This window comes from Quercus robur, chromosome 4 (assembly GCF_932294415.1).
Source record: "Quercus robur chromosome 4, dhQueRobu3.1, whole genome shotgun sequence".
NCBI classification, from domain to species: domain Eukaryota; kingdom Viridiplantae; phylum Streptophyta; class Magnoliopsida; order Fagales; family Fagaceae; genus Quercus; species Quercus robur.
The window spans coordinates 29912384-29924492 of record NC_065537.1 but is presented as its reverse complement, the minus strand read 5'-3'; positions in this window follow the sequence as shown (position 1 = coordinate 29924492).

Here is a 12109-nt window from a genome sequence, read left to right as displayed (position 1 = left end):
TTTTGTCCTAGGACCGTACAGTGCCTTGGTTCTGTCCAAAACTCATTTAAGTAGTTGGTTTCCCCATAGTCTAGAGTCCGAGGACCATACAGCGCCTTGGTTCTGCCCCAAGCTCTTTTAAGTAGTTGGTTTCCCCATAGGCTTGAGTCCGAGGACCATACAGCGCCTTGGTTCTGCCCCAAACTCTTTTAAGTAGTTGGTTTCCCCATAGGCTTGAGACTGAGGACCATACATTGCCTTGGTTCTGTCCAAAACTCTTTTAATCTTTCTTTTAAGTAGTTGGTTTCCCCATAGGCCGGAGTCCGAGGATAATACAGTGCCTTGGTTCTGTCCAAAACTCTTTTAAGTAGTTGGTTTCCCCATAGGCCCGAGTCCGAGGACCATACAATGCCTTAGTTCTATCCAGAACACTTTTAATCCTTCTTTTAAGCTGTTGGTTTCCCCATAGGCTTGAGTCCGACCACCATACAATGCCTTGGTTCTGTCCAAAACTCTTTTAATCTTTCTTTTAAATAGATGGTTTCCGCATAGGCTTGAGTCCGAAGACCATATAGTGCATTGGTTCTGTCCAAAACTCTTTTAAGTAGTTGGTTTCCCCATCGATCCGAGTCCGAGGACCAAAAAATGCCTTGGTACTGTCCAAAACTCTTTTAATCTTTCTTTTAAGTAATTGGTTTCCCCATAGGCTTGACTCTGAGGACCTTACAATGCCTTGGTTCTGTCCAAAACTCTTTTTATCTTTCTTTTAAGTAGTTGGTTTCCCCATAGGCTTGAGTTCGAGGACCATACAGTGCCTTGGTTCTGTGCAAAACTCTTTTAAGTAGTTGGTTTCCCCATAGGCTTTTGTCCTAGGACCGTACAGTGCCTTGGTTCTGTCCAAAACTCTTTTAAGTAGTTGGTTTCCCCATAGTCTTGAGTCCGAGGACCATACAGCGCCTTGGTTCTGCCCCAAACTCTTTTAAGTAGTTGGTTTCCCCATAGGCTTGAGTCTGAGGACCATACATTGCCTTGGTTCTGTCCAAAACTCTTTTAATCTTTCTTTTAAGTTGTTGGTGTCCCCATAGGCCGGAGTCCGAGGATAATACAGTGCCTTGGTTCTGTCCAAAACTCTTTTAAGTAGTTGGTTTCCCCATAGGCCCGAGTCCGAGGACCATACAATGCCTTAGTTCTATCCAGAACACTTTTAATCCTTCTTTTAAGCAGTTGGTTTCCCCATAGGCTTGAGTTCGAGGACCATGCAGTGCCTTGGTTCTTTCCAAAATCCTTTTAAGTAGTTGTTTTCCCCAATGGCCTGAGTCCGAGGACCATATAGTGCTTTGGTTCTGACCAAAACTCTTTTTATCTTTCTTTTAAGTAGATGGTTTCCGCATAGGCTTGAGTCCGAAGACTATATAGTGCATTGGTTCTGTCCAAAACTCTTTTAAGTAGTTGGTTTCCCCATAGACCCGAGTTCGAGGACCAAAAAATGCCTTGGTTCTGTCCAAAACTCTTTTAATCTTTTTTTTAAGTAGTTGGTTTCCCCATAGGCTTGAGTCTGAGGACCATACATTGCCTTGGTTCTGTCCAAAACTCTTTTAAGTAGTTGGTTTCCCCATAGTCTTGAGTCCGAGGACCATACAGCGCCTTGGTTCTGCCCCAAACTCTTTTAAGTAGTTGGTTTCCCCATAGGCTTGAGTCTGAGGACCATACATTGCCTTGGTTCTGTCCAAAATTCTTTTAATCTTTCTTTTAAGTAGTTGGTTTCCCCATAGGCCGGAGTCTGAGGATAATACAGTGCCTTGGTTCTGTCCAAAACTCTTTTAAGTAGTTGGTTTCCCCATAGGCCCGAGTCCGAGGACCATACAATGCCTTAGTTCTATCCAGAACACTTTTAATCCTTCTTTTAAGCAGTTGGTTTCCCCATAGGCTTGAGTCCGACCACCATACAATGCCTTGGTTCTGTCCAAAACTCATTTAATCTTTCTTTTAAATAGATGGTTTCCGCATAGGCTTGAGTCCGAAGACCATATAGTGCATTGGTTCTGTCCAAAACTCTTTTAAGTAGTTGGTTTCCCCATAGATCCGAGTCCGAGGACCAAAAAATGCCTTGGTTCTGTCCAAAACTCTTTTAATCTTTCTTTTAAGTAGTTGGTTTCCCCATAGGCTTGAGTCTGAGGACCGTACAATGCCTTGGTTCTGTCCAAAACTCTTTTTATCTTTCTTTTAAGTAGTTGGTTTCCCCATAGGCTTGAGTTCGAGGACCATACAGTGCCTTGGTTCTGTCCAAAACTCTTTTAAGTAGTTGGTTTCCCCATAGGCTTTTGTCCTAGGACCGTACAGTGCCTTGGTTCTGTCAAAAACTCTTTTAAGTAGTTGGTTTCCCCATAGTCTTGAGTCCGAGGACCATACAGCGCCTTGGTTCTGCCCCAAACTCTTTTAAGTAGTTGGTTTCCTCATAGGCTTGAGTCTGAGGACCATACATTGCCTTGGTTCTGTCCAAAACTCTTTTAATCTTTCTTTTAAGTTGTTGGTTTCCCCATAGGCCGGAGTCCGAGGATAATACAGTGCCTTGGTTCTGTCCAAAACTCTTTTAAGTAGTTGGTTTCCCCATAGGCCCGAGTCCGAGGACCATACAATGCCTTAGTTCTATCCAGAACACTTTTAATCCTTCTTTTAAGCAGTTGGTTTCCCCATAGGCTTAAGTCCGACCACCATACAATGCCTTGGTTTTGTCCAAAACTCTTTTAATCTTTTTTTTAAGTAGTTGGTTTCCCCATAGGCTTGAGTCTGAGGACCATACATTGCCTTGGTTCTGTCCAAAACTCTTTTAAGTAGTTGGTTTCCCCATAGTCTTGAGTCCGAGGACCATACAGCGCCTTGGTTCTGCCCCAAACTCTTTTAAGTAGTTGGTTTCCTCATAGGCTTGAGTCTGAGGACCATACATTGCCTTGGTTCTGTCCAAAACTCTTTTAATCTTTCTTTTAAGTTGTTGGTTTCCCCATAGGCCGGAGTCCGAGGATAATACAGTGCCTTGGTTCTGTCCAAAACTCTTTTAAGTAGTTGGTTTCCCCATAGGCCCGAGTCCGAGGACCATACAATGCCTTAGTTCTATCCAGAACACTTTTAATCCTTCTTTTAAGCAGTTGGTTTCCCCATAGGCTTAAGTCCGACCACCATACAATGCCTTGGTTTTGTCCAAAACTCTTTTAATCTTTTTTTTAAGTAGTTGGTTTCCCCATAGGCTTGAGTCTGAGGACCATACATTGCCTTGGTTCTGTCCAAAACTCTTTTAAGTAGTTGGTTTCCCCATAGTCTTGAGTCCGAGGACCATACAGCGCCTTGGTTCTGCCCCAAACTCTTTTAAGTAGTTGGTTTCCCCATAGGCTTGAGTCTGAGGACCATACATTGCCTTGGTTCTGTCCAAAACTCTTTTAATCTTTCTTTTAAGTTGTTGGTTTCCCCATAGGCCGGAGTCCGAGGATAATACAGTGCCTTGGTTCTGTCCAAAACTCTTTTAAGTAGTTGGTTTCCCCATAGGCCCGAGTCCGAGGACCATACAATGCCTTAGTTCTATCCAGAACACTTTTAATCTTTCTTTTAAGCAGTTGGTTTCCCCATAGGCTTGAGTTCGAGGACCATGCAGTGCCTTGGTACTTTCCAAAACCCTTTTAAGTAGTTGTTTTCCCCATAGATCCGAGTCCGAGGACCAAAAAATGCGTTGGTTCTGTCCAAAACTCTTTTAATCTTTCTTTTAAGTAGTTGGTTTCCCCATAGGCTTGAGTCTGAGGACCTTACAATGCCTTGGTTCTGTCCAAAACTCTTTTTATCTTTCTTTTAAGTAGTTGGTTTCCCCATAGGCTTGAGTCCGAGGACCATACAGTGCCTTGGTTCTGTCCAAAACTCTTTTAAGTAGTTGGTTTCCCCATAGGCTTTTGTCCTAGGACCGTACAGTGCCTTGGTTCTGTCCAAAACTCTTTTAAGTAGTTGGTTTCCCCATAGTCTTGAGTCCGAGGACCATACAGCGCCTTGGTTCTGCCCCAAACTCTTTTAAGTAGTTGGTTTCCCCATAGGCTTGAGTCTGAGGACCATACATTGCCTTGGTTCTGTCCAAAACTCTTTTAAGTAGTTGGTTTCCCCATAGTCTTGAGTCCGAGGACCATACAGCGCCTTGGTTCTGCCCCAAACTCTTTTAAGTAGTTGGTTTCCTCATAGGCTTGAGTCTGAGGACCATACATTGCCTTGGTTCTGTCCAAAACTCTTTTAATCTTTCTTTTAAGTTGTTGGTTTCCCCATAGGCCGGAGTCCGAGGATAATACAGTGCCTTGGTTCTGTCCAAAACTCTTTTAAGTAGTTGGTTTCCCCATAGGCCCGAGTCCGAGGACCATACAATGCCTTAGTTCTATCCAGAACACTTTTAATCCTTCTTTTAAGCAGTTGGTTTCCCCATAGGCTTAAGTCCGACCACCATACAATGCCTTGGTTTTGTCCAAAACTCTTTTAATCTTTTTTTTAAGTAGTTGGTTTCCCCATAGGCTTGAGTCTGAGGACCATACATTGCCTTGGTTCTGTCCAAAACTCTTTTAAGTAGTTGGTTTCCCCATAGTCTTGAGTCCGAGGACCATACAGCGCCTTGGTTCTGCCCCAAACTCTTTTAAGTAGTTGGTTTCCCCATAGGCTTGAGTCTGAGGACCATACATTGCCTTGGTTCTGTCCAAAACTCTTTTAATCTTTCTTTTAAGTTGTTGGTTTCCCCATAGGCCGGAGTCCGAGGATAATACAGTGCCTTGGTTCTGTCCAAAACTCTTTTAAGTAGTTGGTTTCCCCATAGGCCCGAGTCCGAGGACCATACAATGCCTTAGTTCTATCCAGAACACTTTTAATCTTTCTTTTAAGCAGTTGGTTTCCCCATAGGCTTGAGTTCGAGGACCATGCAGTGCCTTGGTACTTTCCAAAACCCTTTTAAGTAGTTGTTTTCCCCATAGATCCGAGTCCGAGGACCAAAAAATGCGTTGGTTCTGTCCAAAACTCTTTTAATCTTTCTTTTAAGTAGTTGGTTTCCCCATAGGCTTGAGTCTGAGGACCTTACAATGCCTTGGTTCTGTCCAAAACTCTTTTTATCTTTCTTTTAAGTAGTTGGTTTCCCCATAGGCTTGAGTCCGAGGACCATACAGTGCCTTGGTTCTGTCCAAAACTCTTTTAAGTAGTTGGTTTCCCCATAGGCTTTTGTCCTAGGACCGTACAGTGCCTTGGTTCTGTCCAAAACTCTTTTAAGTAGTTGGTTTCCCCATAGTCTTGAGTCCGAGGACCATACAGCGCCTTGGTTCTGCCCCAAACTCTTTTAAGTAGTTGGTTTCCCCATAGGCTTGAGTCTGAGGACCATACATTGCCTTGGTTCTGTCCAAAACTCTTTTAATCTTTCTTTTAAGTTGTTGGTTTCCCCATAGGCCGGAGTCCGAGGATAATACAGTTCCTTGGTTCTGTCCAAAACTCTTTTAAGTAGTTGGTTTCCCCATAGGCCCGAGTCCGAGGACCATACAATGCCTTAGTTCTATCCAGAACACTTTTAATCCTTCTTTTAAGCAGTTGGTTTCCCCGTAGGCTTGAGTCCGACCACCATACAATGCCTTGGTTCTGTCCAAAACTCTTTTAATCTTTTTTTTAAGTAGTTGGTTTCCCCATAGGCTTGAGTCTGAGGACCATACATTGCCTTGGTTCTGTCCAAAACTCTTTTAAGTAGTTGGTTTCCCCATAGTCTTGAGTCCGAGGACCATACAGCGCCTTGGTTCTGCCCCAAACTCTTTTAAGTAGTTGGTTTCCCCATAGGCTTGAGTCTGAGGACCATACATTGCCTTGGTTCTGTCAAAAACTCTTTTAATCTTTCTTTTAAGTAGTTGGTTTCCCCATAGGCCGGAGTCCGAGGATAATACAGTGCCTTGGTTCTGTCCAAAACTCTTTTAAGTAGTTGGTTTCCCCATAGGCCCGAGTCCGAGGACCATACAATGCCTTAGTTCTATCCAGAACACTTTTAATCCTTCTTTTAAGCAGTTGGTTTCCCCATAGGCTTGAGTCGAACCACCATACAATGCGTTGGTTCTGTCCAAAACTCTTTTAATCTTTCTTTTAAGTAGTCGGTTTCCCCATAGGCTTGAGTCTGAGGACCTTACAATGCCTTGGTTCTGTCCAAAACTCTTTTTATCTTTCTTTTAAGTAGTTGGTTTCCCCATAGGCTTGAGTTCGAGGACCATACAGTGCCTTGGTTCTGTCCAAAACTCTTTTAAGTAGTTGGTTTCCCCATAGGCTTTTGTCCTAGGACCGTACAGTGCCTTGGTTCTGTCCAAAACTCTTTTAAGTAGTTGGTTTCCCCATAGTCTTGAGTCCGAGGACCATACAGCGCCTTGGTTCTGCCCCAAACTCTTTTAAGTAGTTGGTTTCCCCATAGGCTTGAGTCTGAGGACCATACATTGCCTTGGTTCTGTCCAAAACTCTTTTAATCTTTCTTTTAAGTTGTTGGTTTCCCCATAGGCCGGAGTCCGAGGATAATACAGTGCCTTGGTTCTGTCCAAAACTCTTTTAAGTAGTTGGTTTCCCCATAGGCCCGAGTCCGAGGACCATACAATGCCTTAGTTCTATCCAGAACACTTTTAATCTTTCTTTTAAGTAGTTGGTTTCCCCATAGGCTTGAGTTCGAGGACCATGCAGTGCCTTGGTACTTTCCAAAACCCTTTTAAGTAGTTGTTTTCCCCATAGATCCGAGTCCGAGGACCAAAAAATGCGTTGGTTCTGTCCAAAACTCTTTTAATCTTTCTTTTAAGTAGTTGGTTTCCCCATAGGCTTGAGTCTGAGGACCTTACAATGCCTTGGTTCTGTCCAAAACTCTTTTTATCTTTCTTTTAAGTAGTTGGTTTCCCCATAGGCTTGAGTCCGAGGACCATACAGTGCCTTGGTTCTGTCCAAAACTCTTTTAAGTAGTTGGTTTCCCCATAGGCTTTTGTCCTAGGACCGTACAGTGCCATGGTTCTGTCCAAAACTCTTTTAAGTAGTTGGTTTCCCCATAGTCTTGAGTCCGAGGACCATACAGCGCCTTGGTTCTGCCCCAAACTCTTTTAAGTAGTTGGTTTCCCCATAGGCTTGAGTCTGAGGACCATACATTGCCTTGGTTCTGTCCAAAACTCTTTTAATCTTTCTTTTAAGTTGTTGGTTTCCCCATAGGCCGGAGTCCGAGGATAATACAGTGCCTTGGTTCTGTCCAAAACTCTTTTAAGTAGTTGGTTTCCCCATAGGCCCGAGTCCGAGGACCATACAATGCCTTAGTTCTATCCAGAACACTTTTAATCCTTCTTTTAAGCAGTTGGTTTCCCCATAGGCTTGAGTCCGACCACCATATAATGCCTTGGTTCTGTCCAAAACACTTTTAATCTTTTTTTTAAGTAGGTGGTTTCCCCATAGGCTTGAGTCTGAGGACCATACATTGCCTTGGTTCTGTCCAAAACTCTTTTAAGTAGTTGGTTTCCCCATAGGCTTTTGTCCTAGGACCGTACAGTGCCTTGGTTCTGTCCAAAACTCTTTTAAGTAGTTGGTTTCCCCATAGTCTAGAGTCCGAGGACCATACAGCGCCTTGGTTCTGCCCCAAGCTCTTTTAAGTAGTTGGTTTCCCCATAGGCTTGAGTCCGAGGACCATACAGCGCCTTGGTTCTGCCCCAAACTCTTTTAAGTAGTTGGTTTCCCCATAGGCTTGAGACTGAGGACCATACATTGCCTTGGTTCTGTCCAAAACTCTTTTAATCTTTCTTTTAAGTAGTTGGTTTCCCCATAGGCCGGAGTCCGAGGATAATACAGTGCCTTGGTTCTGTCCAAAACTCTTTTAAGTAGTTGGTTTCCCCATAGGCCCGAGTCCGAGGACCATACAATGCCTTAGTTCTATCCAGAACACTTTTAATCCTTCTTTTAAGCAGTTGGTTTCCCCGTAGGCTTGAGTCCGACCACCATACAATGCCTTGGTTCTGTCCAAAACTCTTTTAATCTTTTTTTTAAGTAGTTGGTTTCCCCATAGGCTTGAGTCTGAGGACCATACATTGCCTTGGTTCTGTCCAAAACTCTTTTAAGTAGTTGGTTTCCCCATAGTCTTGAGTCCGAGGACCATACAGCGCCTTGGTTCTGCCCCAAACTCTTTTTAAGTAGTTGGTTTCCCCATAGGCTTGAGTCTGAGGACCATACATTGCCTTGGTTCTGTCCAAAACTCTTTTAATCTTTCTTTTAAGTAGTTGGTTTCCCCATAGGCCGGAGTCCGAGGATAATACAGTGCCTTGGTTCTGTCCAAAACTCTTTTAAGTAGTTGGTTTCCCCATAGGCCCGAGTCCGAGGACCATACAATGCCTTAGTTCTATCCAGAACACTTTTAATCCTTCTTTTAAGCAGTTGGTTTCCCCATAGGGTTGAGTCGAACCACCATACAATGCGTTGGTTCTGTCCAAAACTCTTTTAATCTTTCTTTTAAGTAGTCGGTTTCCCCATAGGTTTGAGTCTGAGGACCTTACAATGCCTTGGTTCTGTCCAAAACTCTTTTTATCTTTCTTTTAAGTAGTTGGTTTCCCCATAGGCTTGAGTTCGAGGACCATACAGTGCCTTGGTTCTGTCCAAAACTCTTTTAAGTAGTTGGTTTCCCCATAGGCTTTTGTCCTAGGACCGTACAGTGCCTTGGTTCTGTCCAAAACTCTTTTAAGTAGTTGGTTTCCCCATAGTCTTGAGTCCGAGGACCATACAGCGCCTTGGTTCTGCCCCAAACTCTTTTAAGTAGTTGGTTTCCCCATAGGCTTGAGTCTGAGGACCATACATTGCCTTGGTTCTGTCCAAAACTCTTTTAATCTTTCTTTTAAGTTGTTGGTTTCCCCATAGGCCGGAGTCCGAGGATAATACAGTTCCTTGGTTCTGTCCAAAACTCTTTTAAGTAGTTGGTTTCCCCATAGGCCCGAGTCCGAGGACCATACAATGCCTTAGTTCTATCCAGAACACTTTTAATCCTTCTTTTAAGCAGTTGGTTTCCCCATAGGCTTGAGTCCGACCACCATACAATGCCTTGGTTCTGTCCAAAACTCTTTTAATCTTTCTTTTAAGTAGTTGGTTTCCCCATAGGCCGGAGTCCGAGGATAATACAGTGCCTTGGTTCTGTCCAAAACTCTTGTAAGTAGTTGGTTTCCCCATAGGCCCGAGTCCGAGGACCATACAATGCCTTAGTTCTATCCAGAACACTTTTAATCCTTCTTTTAAGCAGTTGGTTTCCCCATAGGCTTGAGTCGAACCACCATACAATGCATTGGTTCTGTCCAAAACTCTTTTAATCTTTCTTTTAAGTAGTCGGTTTCCCCATAGGCTTGAGTCTGAGGACCTTACAATGCCTTGGTTCTGTCCAAAACTCTTTTTATCTTTCTTTTAAGTAGTTGGTTTCCCCATAGGCTTGAGTTCGAGGACCATACAGTGCCTTGGTTCTGTCCAAAACTCTTTTAAGTAGTTGGTTTCCCCATAGGCTTTTGTCCTAGGACCGTACAGTGCCTTGGTTCTGTCCAAAACTCTTTTAAGTAGTTGGTTTCCCCATAGTCTTGAGTCCGAGGACCATACAGCGCCTTGGTTCTGCCCCAAACTCTTTTAAGTAGTTGGTTTCCCCATAGGCTTGAGTCTGAGGACCATACATTGCCTTGGTTCTGTCCAAAACTCTTTTAATCTTTCTTTTAAGTTGTTGGTTTCCCCATAGGCCGGAGTCCGAGGATAATACAGTTCCTTGGTTCTGTCCAAAACTCTTTTAAGTAGTTGGTTTCCCCATAGGCCCGAGTCCGAGGACCATACAATGCCTTAGTTCTATCCAGAACACTTTTAATCCTTCTTTTAAGCAGTTGGTTTCCCCATAGGCTTGAGTCCGACCACCATACAATGCCTTGGTTCTGTCCAAAACTCTTTTAATCTTTTTTTTAAGTAGTTGGTTTCCCCATAGGCTTGAGTCTGAGGACCATACATTGCCTTGGTTCTGTCCAAAACTCTTTTAAGTAGTTGGTTTCCCCATAGTCTTGAGTCCGAGGACCATACAGCGCCTTGGTTCTGCCCCAAACTCTTTTAAGTAGTTGGTTTCCCCATAGGCTTGAGTCTGAGGACCATACATTGCCTTGGTTCTGTCCAAAACTCTTTTAATCTTTCTTTTAAGTAGTTGGTTTCCCCATAGGCCGGAGTCCGAGGATAATACAGTGCCTTGGTTCTGTCCAAAACTCTTTTAAGTAGTTGGTTTCCCCATAGGCCCGAGTCCGAGGACCATACAATGCCTTAGTTCTATCCAGAACACTTTTAATCCTTCTTTTAAGCAGTTGGTTTCCCCATAGGCTTGAGTCGAACCACCATACAATGCCTTGGTTCTGTCCAAAACTCTTTTAATCTTTCTTTTAAATAGATGGTTTCCGCATAGGCTTGAGTCCGAAGACCATATAGTGCATCGGTTCTGTCCAAAACTCTTTTAAGTAGTTGGTTTCCCCATAGATCCGAGTCCGAGGACCAAAAAATGCCTTGGTTCTGTCCAAAACTCTTTTAATCTTTCTTTTAAGTAGTCGGTTTCCCCATAGGCTTGAGTCTGAGGACCTTACAATGCCTTGGTTCTGTCCAAAACTCTTTTTATCTTTCTTTTAAGTAGTTGGTTTCCCCATAGGCTTGAGTTCGAGGACCATACAGTGCCTTGGTTCTGTCCAAAACTCTTTTAAGTAGTTGGTTTCCCCATAGGCTTTTGCCCTAGGACCGTACAGTGCCTTGGTTTTGTCCAAAACTCTTTTAAGTAGTTGGTTTCCCCATAGTCTTGAGTCCGAGGACCATACAGCGCCTTGGTTCTGCCCCAAGCTCTTTTAAGTAGTTGGTTTCCCCATAGGCTTGAGTCCGAGGACCATACAGCGCCTTGGTTCTGCCCCAAACTCTTTTAAGTAGTTGGTTTCCCCATAGGCTTGAGTCTGAGGACCATACATTGCCTTGGTTCTGTCCAAAACTCTTTTAATCTTTCTTTTAAGTTGCTGGTTTCCCCATAGGCCGGAGTCCGAGGATAATACAGTTCCTTGGTTCTGTCCAAAACTCTTTTAAGTAGTTGGTTTCCCCATAGGCCCGAGTTCGAGGACCATACAATGCCTTAGTTCTATCCAGAACACTTTCAATCCTTCTTTTAAGCAGTTGGTTTCCCCGTAGGCTTGAGTCCGACCACCATACAATGCCTTGGTTCTGTCCAAAACTCTTTTAATCTTTTTTTTAAGTAGTTGGTTTCCCCATAGGCTTGAGTCTGAGGACCATACATTGCCTTGGTTCTGTCCAAAACTCTTTTAAGTAGTTGGTTTCCCCATAGTCTTGAGTCCGAGGACCATACAGCGCCTTGGTTCTGCCCCAAACACTTTTAAGTAGTTGGTTTCCCCATAGGCTTGAGTCTGAGGACCATACATTGCCTTGGTTCTGTCCAAAACTCTTTTAATCTTTCTTTTAAGTAGTTGGTTTCCCCATAGGCCGGAGTCCGAGGATAATACAGTGCCTTGGTTCTGTCCCAAACTCTTTTAAGTAGTTGGTTTCCCCATAGGCCCGAGTCCGAGGACCATACAATGCCTTAGTTCTATCCAGAACACTTTTAATCCTTCTTTTAAGCAGTTGGTTTCCCCATAGGCTTGTGTCGAACCACCATACAATGCCTTGGTTCTGTCCAAAACTCTTTTAAGTAGTTGGTTTCCCCATAGATCCGAGTCTGAGGACCAAAAAATGCCTTGGTTCTGTCCAAAACTCTTTTAATCTTTCTTTTAAGTAGTTGGTTTCCCCATAGGCTTGAGTCTGAGGACCTTACAATGCCTTGGTTCTATCCAAAACTCTTTTTATCTTTCTTTTAAGTAGTTGGTTTCCCCATAGGCTTGAGTCCGAGGACCATACAGTGCCTTGGTTCTGTCCAAAACTCTTTTAAGTAGTTGGTTTCCCCATAGGCTTTTGTCCTAGGACCGTACAGCGCCTTGGTTCTGTCCAAAACTCTTTTAAGTAGTTGGTTTCCCCATAGTCTTGAGTCCGAGGACCATACAGCGCCTTGGTTCTGCCCCAAACTCTTTTAAGTAGTTGGTTTCCCCATAGGCTTGAGTCTGAGGAC